Here is an 11,049-nt window from a genome sequence, read left to right as displayed (position 1 = left end):
GCACTTTGCCCGAGACACGTATGCACAAAGTTCAGATATGCCCACAGCGACACAACTAACACGCTTCTATAAATGTAAACGATGTTCAACTGTAATCGCTTACCGTACACCACACAGTATCTGCTATGCTGTGTGCGTGTCCTTTACAATTATTCCCTTAAAAATTATCCTTTATAATCTCAACTAAATAGCACCAGATTTCCTGAGCACGTGTCTAATAATCGATTCTAATGGCAACAAGAGAATGAGATGCAACAATATACAAATTAAAAGAAATGCAGGTGCGTGCGTGCGTGTGTACGCAAAACAGAAATAAACAGTTTTAAAAGACAATAGCGTATTGTTCTTACCTTCCGGTTCTGGATTCCACCAGCACCCCTACAGCGTAGCGTAACAGACGCTTATCTAGTCAGCACCACTGTATCCCTCACCACCAATACGGATACGAAAGGATACTGCTTTCCCGCCCTTTGCTGACAGATAAAGTCTGTGTTCGCTAGTGTGGATGTGTGGAGGACGTACGAGGCCCCAATTGATAAAGCTGATTCTATACCTTATAACACAAGCTATTTACTGTATATCGTGAAGCCGTAATGGCCGCTGAACCTCGTGCACGTGCTACGCACTCCGTACGCTATTTGCGTATGAAGACCTCGCACATGGTACGCAAGTTACGTACACACGCTGCGCTGGGTGTACGGAATACACACAGCGAGCGTATACACAGATGATAACCTTTTTAACCTTACACAGAGTATGATTATACTATAATTCTTAGTGTTGAGATACTGTAAAGATATAACGCTGCTTAACCTTGTTATTTCAAAAGCTGCTTGAGCGATTGAGACGCTCCGAATACCCTCAGCAATGTAATAAACACACAATACCTTGCTAAGGCTCCAAAACCTTTACTAACGAGATTAGTTATATCAAAAGGGGAAACACAGTTAACATTTCATACACTACAGGCTAACATTAATATCTAACAGAATAACTACACATGAATATACTATAGCGGCACAATCGCAAACACAAATACATAGACTAAGAATGAATGGCTAACATTGAATGGGTAACAAAGTGGCCACAGAGAAACATACCATACGGGGAACACTCGCCAGCGCAACCGGATCCAGTCCTCCAATTATCAGAGATAAATGTTGATGAGAGAGAGTACTGGTCGGTCTGGGGATAGTGGCCTTTATATACACAACATACAGTACACTACAAAGGGCCCTACAATCTTTTTGTTCATTGGACACAGGAATGTCTCTCTGCACTGTAACAAAAGGTCATAGGTGGATTTGAACAGGTGGGCTGTGACTATTACAAACTGCTCACGTGTAAGGGAATCTCAGGATTCCCGCCGCATGGATAATGAAACGCAAATATAGTAAATGTCCAGAAACTACTAATAGACATAACTATACGCAGGAGCGATTAATCTTTACCTAACCAACACCGGTTTGTTACTAATAAAATACTCTTCGGTTAGGTACCAGACACCACTGTTCAACCTTTGTCAGACCCTTTGTATCATGAAAAGAGGGATTCCCAAGTCCATGAACCAGTCATATTAAACAAACTTACAGTTATTATTAAGGGGAACATTACCTATAAAACATACTATTTGGATTTGTTATGTAACGATTGAGTCGCCCGCTAGACGCACACAAACTCTACCGTAAATGCACATACCACGCGCCCGAGCGCACGGCCGTGGAGGCGCCGGCACGCAACTGCAAATATGCGCACGCACGGGAGAGAATGTGCAGCGGGCAAGCGCATGGGGTGAATATATGGCAACGTGTAGCATGATATTTTTCCGACTTTGACACTTGTCTTCACATAAACGTTCTGGAGTTAAGAGCCATTTACAACGACCTTCTACAAGCGGAACATCTTCAAGATCTACCCATACAGATCCAGTTGGACAATGTAACAGCAGTAGCGTACGTAAACAGTCAGGCAACTGGGAAGCAGACTTCCTCAGCAGACCAGATCTCCATCCAGGAGAGTGGGGCCTCCACCAAGAAGTCTTCGCAGAGGTGACAAGTCGTTGGGGAGTTTCCTCAAGTAGACGTGATGGCATCTCGTCTCAACAAGAAGCTTCAGAGATATTGTTCCAGGTCGAGGGACCCTCAAGCAATAGCAGTGGATGCACTGGTGACACCGTGGGTGTTTCAGTCGGTGTATGTATTCCCTCCACTTTCTCTCATTCCAACAGTTCTAAAGATCATAAGAAGAACAAAGATTCAAGCAATCCTCATTATCCCAGACTGGCCAAGGAGGGCTTGGTATCCAGATCTTCAGGAATTACTCATAGGAGATCCCTGGCCTCTTCCTTTGCGCAGGGGCCGTGCGTGTATGAAGACTTGCCGCTGCTACGTTTGATGGCATGGCTGTTGAACGCCGGATCCTAGCCCGAAAGGGTATTCCCAGAGAAGCCCTTCCCACACTTATTCAGGCCAGGAAAGGAGTAACGTCAAAACATTACCACCGTATTTGGAGAAAATATGTTTTTTGGTGTGAATCCAAGACGGCTCCAATGGAAGAGTTTCAGCTAGGACATTTTCTACAGGCAGGTGTGGATGCGGGCCTAAAATTTGGCTCAATTAAGGTACAGATTTCAGCCTTATCAGTTTTCTTTCAGAAACAATTGGCTTCCTTTCCAGAAGTTCAGTCCTTCGTGAAAGGAGTTTTGCACATCCAACCTCCATTTGTGCCTCCAGTGGCACCAAGGGACCTTAACGTGGTGTTGTGGTTCCTTCAATCACATTGGTTTGAACCTTCACAGAAGGTGGAGTTGAAATTCCTCACTTGTAAAGTGGCCATTCTGTTGGCCTTGGCATCCGCAGGGCAGGTGTCTGAGTTAGCGGCCTGGTCTCACAAGAGATTTTATTTGATCTTCCATGAAGATAGAGCAGAGTTGAAGACTCGTCAGCAATTTCTGCCGAAGGTGGTTTCCTCCTTCCACATGAACCAATCTATTGTGGTGCCAGTGGCTACTGACACCTTAGCTGAGTCAATGTCTCTGGATGTGGTCAGAGCTTTGAAGGTTTATGTCACCAGATCGGCTCGGATTAGGAAAACAGAGGCTCTGTTTGTCCTATATGCGCCCAATAAGTTTGGGTGTCCTGCTTCTAAGCATACCATTGCACTCTGGATCTGTGATACGATTCAGCATGCTCATTCCACGGCTGGACTACCGATAGCGGAATCGGTAAATGCCCATTCTACTAGAAAGGTGGGCTCGTTCTGGGCGGCTGCCCGGGGGGTCTCGGCGTTACAACTTTGCCTAGCAGCTACTTGGTCAGGGTCAAACACTTTTGCTAAGTTTACAAGTTTGATACCTTGGCCGATAAAAACCTCAAGTTTGGTCAATCGTGCTGCAGAGTCATCCGCACTCTCCCGCCCGTACTGGAGCTTTGGTATAACCCCATGGTACAGAAGTGGACCCCAGCTGTTAGGCGCCGGGGTCCGCTCGTCGGTGCGGACCGGCGCCTAGCAACCAGGGACGCCGTACGCGGACAGCCGCCGGCTCCCTGGCAACGCTGGACGCCGGGCGCGCTGAGCCGCACGGACCCTAGCAACAGGGACGCCACTGGCGGACCGTGTTCCCCGTTGCTAGGCTTTAAGAGTTAATGTATTCTCCTGCTCTCTGGCCTTGCAGCAAGGCAGCTGCACGGCATTTATTCTAATCAGCCTTTTGGCAGCTGATTGGAGGACTCCTTGTTAAATACACTCCCAGGGCTTCTCACAGACGCCGGTAATAGCTTCCTGCATGCTGTTTCTGTTTGCTGAGAGTCTGTTCCAGTCTTGCTGTATCCGGTCATTCCAGTATTCGGAAGTCCTGAACTCGGAAGTTTGTCATCTTATTCCTGGAGTCCTGACTAATCACCATATAACATCCAGTGGTGTTCGTGAGTCGCGGCCTTGCCGTGTGTTGCGGCTTGTCCGCTTTATCATTTATTATTTGTGTTTTGGAGCATTTTGCTGACGGTTCCGCTTCCACAGGTCCACTCTGGTATCCGGCGGTGCTGGGTACGAGTATTGGACAAGTGGATTTTGGTTGTCCTTTTCCCTGGCGGGTTTCCGCACATACTTCTGTTTTTGTTAGTTAGCTTGTTGCCCCTGGCCTGTTGTCAGTCAGAGGTCCTCTTGTTATCATCCTGCCTCGGATTTCCCTTTGTCTCTCACTAAGACCGGGGGGCACCGGAGTTGGGCAGACATAATCCGCCCTTCAAACGTGGCTGCCAGGGGCTCAAGAAACCATAGTCTCGCAGGGGATTTCCGATAGCACGGGTGAGACAATAAAGTTAGGGCGCCAGGGGCAACTAGTCTTCCCTGCTCCCGTTACCTGCATTCCATTCCAGCGCTCTGGTCCTTGTCATAAAATCTCCTCCGGTCAGGAGTGCTGGAATCATAACATTATTACCGGCCATACCAAAACTTAAAATTAAACGGAGTTTAATTTTTTCTTATTCAGTTTTTGTAAGAAATTGTCGGCCTCATGAATCCAACAGGGTTAGGACCAAATCCTGGTCAGCTCTTAATCAGTCAGATTCAAGAACTTACTCAGATGGTTCAGGATCTTTCCCTTCGGGTGAAGTCGCAGGAAGATCTTTTACGAACTTCCCCGAGGGTAGTTCCTGAACCAAAAATGCATTTGCCTGACCGTTTTTCTGGGGATAGAAAAGAGTTTTTTAATTTTAAAGAATCCTGTAAACTTTATTTTCGTTTAAGACCGATCTCCTCGGGTACTGAATCTCAGCGGGTCGGGATTATTATTTCTTTGCTCCAGGGGGATCCCCAGACTTGGGCATTTGGTTTAAAAGCAGATGATCCGGTGTTGTTGTCAGTAGACGCTTTTTTGGGGTCTTTAGGACTGTTATATGACGACCCTGATAGAGAGGCATCCGCTGAAGGTCAGTTGCGCGCTCTCAGACAGGGTAGGAATCCCGCAGAGGTTTATTGTACGGAGTTTCGCCGGTGGTCGAACGACTGTGGCTGGAATGACCCAGCCCTGCGCAGTCAGTTTCGCCTCGGCTTATCAGAATCTATTAAAGACAGTCTCCTCCAGTATCCCGCTCCTGAGACTCTCGATAAACTCATGGAGCTTTCTATTAAGATTGATCGTCGTCTCAGAGAGCGGAAGGCTGAAAAAGGAGCATCGGTCAGGTCATCTCCGTGTGTATATTCCATCCCTGAGGACATAGAGGAGCCCATGCAGATGGGTCTCTCCCGGTTGTTTCCTGAAGAGAGAGCCAGAAGGCAAAACTCTGGTCTTTGTTTGTACTGTGGGGGTAAGGGACATTTTGCTCGTAATTGTCCGAATAAGTCGGGAAACGCCTTGACCAGGTGAATTGTGAGGGGGTTCACCTAGGTCTGCAGCTTATCTCCTCGCAAAACTCCCTTTTAGTCCCAGCTAAGGTTTCCTTTGGCAGCCTCAGTTCCTCGGTGTCGGCTTTTGTCGACAGTGGAGCCGCAGGAAACTTTATGGATTTAACTTGGGCCAAGGCCTTAGGCATTCCTCAGTTATCTTTGGGTAGGAGTGTCACCATGCATGGTTTAGATGGGAGTCCACTGTCCAATGGGGTTATTTCCCTCTGTACACCCCCTGTATTACTTACGGTAGGAGCTCTTCATTCTGAAAAGATTGAGTTCTTCCTTACCCATTGCCCAGCAGTTCCAGTGGTTCTGGGTCACCCTTGGCTGGCCTTTCACAATCCCACCATTGATTGGCGGTCAGGGGAGATTTCTCAATGGGGTGCCTTCTGTGATAAGGAATGTATTTTGTTTCCAGTCAGAATAGCTGCTGCAATTCCTGAACTCATTCCCGTGGAGTACCAGGAGTTTGCTGATGTGTTCTCCAAGGGCAATGCAGACATTCTGCCTCCCCATCGGCCTTATGATTGCGCCATTGAGCTAATTCCTGGTGCCGCATTGCCAAAGGGAAGGTTATATGCTTTATCCGGGCCAGAAACTGCGGCCATGAATGACTATGTTAAAGAGAGCCTAGGGAAAGGATTTATTAGGTCATCTAAATCTCCTTTAAGTGCAGGCTTCTTCTTTGTGGAGAAAAAGGATGGCTCGCTCAGACCTTGCATTGACTATAGAGCCTTAAATAAAATCTCAGTTAAAAATACTTATCCTCTGCCGCTGATTTCTGTCCTCTTTGATCAGCTGCGTTCGGCTGTGATTTTCTCCAAAATCGATCTAAGAGGAGCGTATAACCTCATCCGAATCAGGTCCGGAGATGAGTGGAAGACGGCCTTCAGTACTCAGTCGGGTCACTACGAGTACCTAGTGATGCCGTTCGGCTTGTCTAACGCTCCAGCAGTTTTCCAGGACCTCATTAACGATGTGCTCCGTTACTTCCTAGGGAAATTCGTGGTCGTTTACTTAGACGACATCCTGATTTATTCTGACTCTATTGAACAACATGTTACCCAGGTGCGTCAGGTTCTTCAAAAGTTACGTGAGAATCATCTATATGCCAAACTGGAGAAATGCGAGTTTCATGTCACGGAGGTATCTTTTTTAGGATACATTATTTCCCCTCGGGGATTTTTCATGGAACCAAAGAAGCTTCAGGCCATCCTTAGTTGGGCGCAACCCACCAATTTAAAAGCAATTCAGCGCTTTTTAGGGTTTGCGAATTATTACAGGAGGTTCATTCATTCCTTCTCAGACCTGGTTGCTCCCATTGTGGCCCTGACAAAGAAAGGAGCGGATCCTACCAACTGGTCGCGTGAAGCGGAGTTGTCCTTTCGGGCCTTGAAACAAGCTTTTGTCTCGGCTCCAGTCCTTAGACATCCCAATCCAGGATTGCCTTTCGTTGTGGAGGTTGATGCCTCGGAGGTTGGAGTAGGGGCTATACTATCTCAAAAGGATCCAGAGTCTCGGGAACTACATCCTTGTGCCTTTATGTCTAGGAAATTCTCCTCCGCTGAATCCAACTATGACGTTGGTAACCGGGAACTACTGGCAATTAAATGGGCTTTCGAGGAGTGGAGGCATTGGCTGGAGGGAGCAACACATACCATTTCAGTATTGACTGACCATAAGAATCTGCAATACATCGAATCAGCTAAGCGGCTGAATGCCCGGCAGGCTCGCTGGGCTTTGTTCTTTACTCGTTTCAAGTTTATTATAACTTTCAGGCCAGGTTCCAAGAATACCAAGGCAGATGCTCTGTCACGCAGTTTTCTTCCGGTTCATGATAACAGTCCTGTTACTCCCATACTTCCATCTTCAGTCATTTGGGCAGGCCTCACACAAGATTTATTTACCCAGTTAAAACAGCTTCAACACCAAGCTCCTGGAAATTCTCCTGCTGGTCGTCTTTACGTCCCTGAGTTCCTGAGAGCTAATGTTTTGACTGAGTTCCATGATAACAAAGTTTCCGGGCATCCAGGGATCTCTAAGACATTGGAGTTAGTCTCCCGCTCAGTATGGTGGCCTGGTCTTTCTAAAGACGTTAAGGAGTTTGTTTCTTCATGTCAGGTTTGTGCACAGCATAAGGTTCCCCGTTCCTTGCCTATCGGGCAATTTATGCCCTTGAATGTCCCTCTCAGGCCATGGTCTCATATTTCCATGGATTTTGTGGTGGACCTTCCCCTTTCAGCTGGATGCAGAGTCATTTGGGTGGTAGTAGACCGTTTTAGCAAGATGACTCTTTTCATTGCCCTTCCCCGACTGCCATCTGCCCAAGGATTGGCAGTGTTTGTTTCTCCGCCATATTTTCAGACTTCATGGGTTGCCCACTGATATTGTTTCTGATCGGGGTCCACAATTCGTTGCACAATTCTGGAAGTGTTTTTGTGCTTCATTAAAGATGAGATTGTCATTAACATCTGGTTACCACCCACAGTCCAACGGGCAAACCGAGCGAGTTAACCAATCATTGAAACAGTATTTGCGTTTGTACTCAGCCAAACTCCAGAATGATTGGTCCGAGTTTCTTCCATTGGCAGAGTTTGCTTACAATAATTCTTGTCATTCCTCCACCAACGTGTCTCCATTCTTTTCAGTTTTTGGTTTTCACCCCAGAGCTAATTCTTTTTTTCAACATTCCTCAGTTTCCTCGCTAACCTTAACCTCCCATCTCAGAGCCATTTGGAAAAAAGTGCACCTTGCTCTCAGAAAAGTGGCCTTTCGTGAGAAAAAATTTTCTGACCGGCTCCGACGTCCTTGCAATTTTAAGGTGGGAGATAGGGTATGGTTGTCGACTCGTAACATTAGACTTCGACAATCTTCAGCTAGGTTGGGACCCAAATTTATTGGACCATTTCATATCATTAAAAAAGTTAACCCAGTTGCTTTCCGGTTACGTTTACCAAAATCTCTTCGGATTGGTAATACGTTTCATTGCTCCCTGTTGAAGCCATACATTTCTTCCAATAAATTTCCTCGGAAGATCTCTCAGGGAAGACCTCCAGTGGATGTACAGGGACAACAGGAGTTCCTGGTGGAGAAGGTTCTCGATTCCAAGTTGTCCAGGGGCCGGCTTTATTTTCTGGTTCACTGGAGAGGTTATGGTCCAGAGGAAAGGTCCTGGGTCCTGGATAAGGATCTTCATGCCCCAAGGCTCAAGAGGGCATTTTTTCGGGAGTTTCCTTAGAAGCCTGGCTTTAGGGGTTCCTTGACCCCTCCTCAAGGGGGGGGTACTGTTAGGCGCCGGGGTCCGCTCGTCGGTGCGGCCCGGCGCCTAGCAACCAGGGACGCCGTACGCGGACAGCCGCCGGTTCCCTGGCAACGCTGGACGCCGGGCGCGCTGAGCCGCACGGACCCTAGCAACGGGGACGCCACTGGCGGACCGTGTTCCCCGTTGTTAGGCTTTAAGAGTTAATGTATTCTCCTGCTCTCTGGCCTTGCAGCAAGGCAGCTGCACGGCATTTATTCTAATCAGCCTTTTGGCAGCTGATTGGAGGACTCCTTGTTAAATACACTCCCAGGGCTTCTCACAGACGCCGGTAATGGCTTCCTGCATGCTGTTTCTGTTTGCTGAGAGTCTGTTCCAGTCTTGCTGTATCCGGTCATTCCAGTATTCGGAAGTCCTGAACTCGGAAGTTTGTCATCTTATTCCTGGAGTCCTGACTAATCACCATATAACATCCAGTGGTGTTCGTGAGTCGCGGCCTTGCCGTGTGTTGCGGCTTGTCCGCTTTATCATTTATTATTTGTGTTTTGGAGCATTTTGCGGACGGTTCCGCTTCCACAGGTCCACTCTGGTATCTGGCGGTGCTGGGTACGAGTATTGGACAAGTGGATTTTGGTTGTCCTTTTCCCTGGCGGGTTTCCGCACATACTTCTGTTTTTGTTAGTTAGCTTGTTGCCCCTGGCCTGTTGTCAGTCAGAGGTCCTCTTGTTATCATCCTGCCTCGGATTTCCCTTTGTCTCTCACTAAGACCGGGGGGCACCGGAGTTGGGCAGACATAATCCGCCCTTCAAACGTGGCTGCCAGGGGCTCAAGAAACCATAGTCTCGCAGGGGATTTCCGATAGCACGGGTGAGACAATAGAGTTAGGGCGCCAGGGGCAACTAGTCTTCCCTGCTCCCGTTACCTGCATTCCATTCCAGCGCTCTGGTCCTTGTCATAAAATCTCCTCTGGTCAGGAGTGCTGGAATCCTAACACCAGCATCCTCTAGGACGTATGAGAAAATATGATTTTAATACCTACCGGTAAATCCTTTTCTCTTAGTCTGTAGAGGATGCTGGGCGCCCGACCCAGTGCGTACTGTATCTGCAGTTATTAGTTTGTGGTTACACACATGTTGTGTTACGTTTCTTTTCAGCTTGTTGCTGCAATTGTTCATGCCTGTTGGCATGTGTTATGTTGAATGCCATGTTGTGCGGCATGGTTGAGGTGTGAGCTGGTATGTATCTCACCTTAAATTAAATGTAAATCCTTTCCTCGAAATGTCTGTCTCCCTGGGCACAGTTCCTATACTGAGGTCTGGAGGAGGGGCATAGAGGAAGGAGCCAGTTCACACCCGTGAAAAGCCTTAAAGTGCCCATGGCTCCTGCGGCACCGTCTATACCCCATGGTACTAAAGTGAACCCCAGCATCCTCTACGGACTAAGAGAAAAGGATTTACCGGTAGGTATTAAAATCCTATTATTATTATTATACAGGGTGAGCAGCCTGTGGTGTCCTGTTAGTAGTATTATACAAGGGGCACGGCCTGTGGTGTCTGGTTACTATAGCAGCAGAGTAATAATAACAGTAATGAGTGGTCACCCTCCGCTGTACACCCAGATTTCCTACTTTAGTTCCTCTCTCCCCACATCTACACTCCGTACTCTCCTGTGTACTCTCCCCTGGTTATCCTGGTCGCCCTGGATAAGGTCACCAGCCAATAGGCTGATGATTATTGGTTGTTGTGGACGTGGTCAACATGGTAAGAAAGTCGACAGTGAAAAGTCCAACGCATGACAGGTCGACAGATGAATAATTTGACATTACATTTTTTTATGTTTTTGGTGACGTTTTTGCCGTAACATGACCAGGAACCCCAATTAGTGGATTGCGTCCCATTGCGTGGCTCGCTTTGCTTGCCAGGTAACTATTCCCAATCATGTGTCGACATGTCCAGTGTCAACTTTTTTTTTTACTGTATTACTTGTGGGAATAGTTCCTTTTTAGTCGGCATGCCGACTGTTGGGATTTTCAGGATGCAGGAGGAGGTATTGTGACCGGCGGTCACATGACTACATCCCATAATCACAAGTCTACTATGACTTTCTGGAATAAATTTAATAGAATAGTCCAACATCCCTAATTCTCGTGTTTTGTAAATGATTCATGTGGAGCAACTTGCACCAGAAGTGTATCTGGGAGGAATAAGACCCCGGCTAGGAGAGTAGCATTGGTGTAACATTATACAGTACAGCCATATGGAGCTGGGTCACAGGAACCTCTGAGAGACGCCGGCCAGGGCTCTGAGATTCACTCAGGATGGACACGGACAAGAGTCACAAGACTGAGAAGATAATTAATATCACCCTGGAGATCATCTACCTACTGACTGGGTAGGTGAGGG

Source organism: Pseudophryne corroboree, unplaced genomic scaffold (genome assembly GCF_028390025.1).
Source record: "Pseudophryne corroboree isolate aPseCor3 unplaced genomic scaffold, aPseCor3.hap2 scaffold_1514, whole genome shotgun sequence".
NCBI classification, from domain to species: Eukaryota; Metazoa; Chordata; class Amphibia; order Anura; family Myobatrachidae; genus Pseudophryne; species Pseudophryne corroboree.
Note: the sequence above shows the minus strand (reverse complement) of the source record.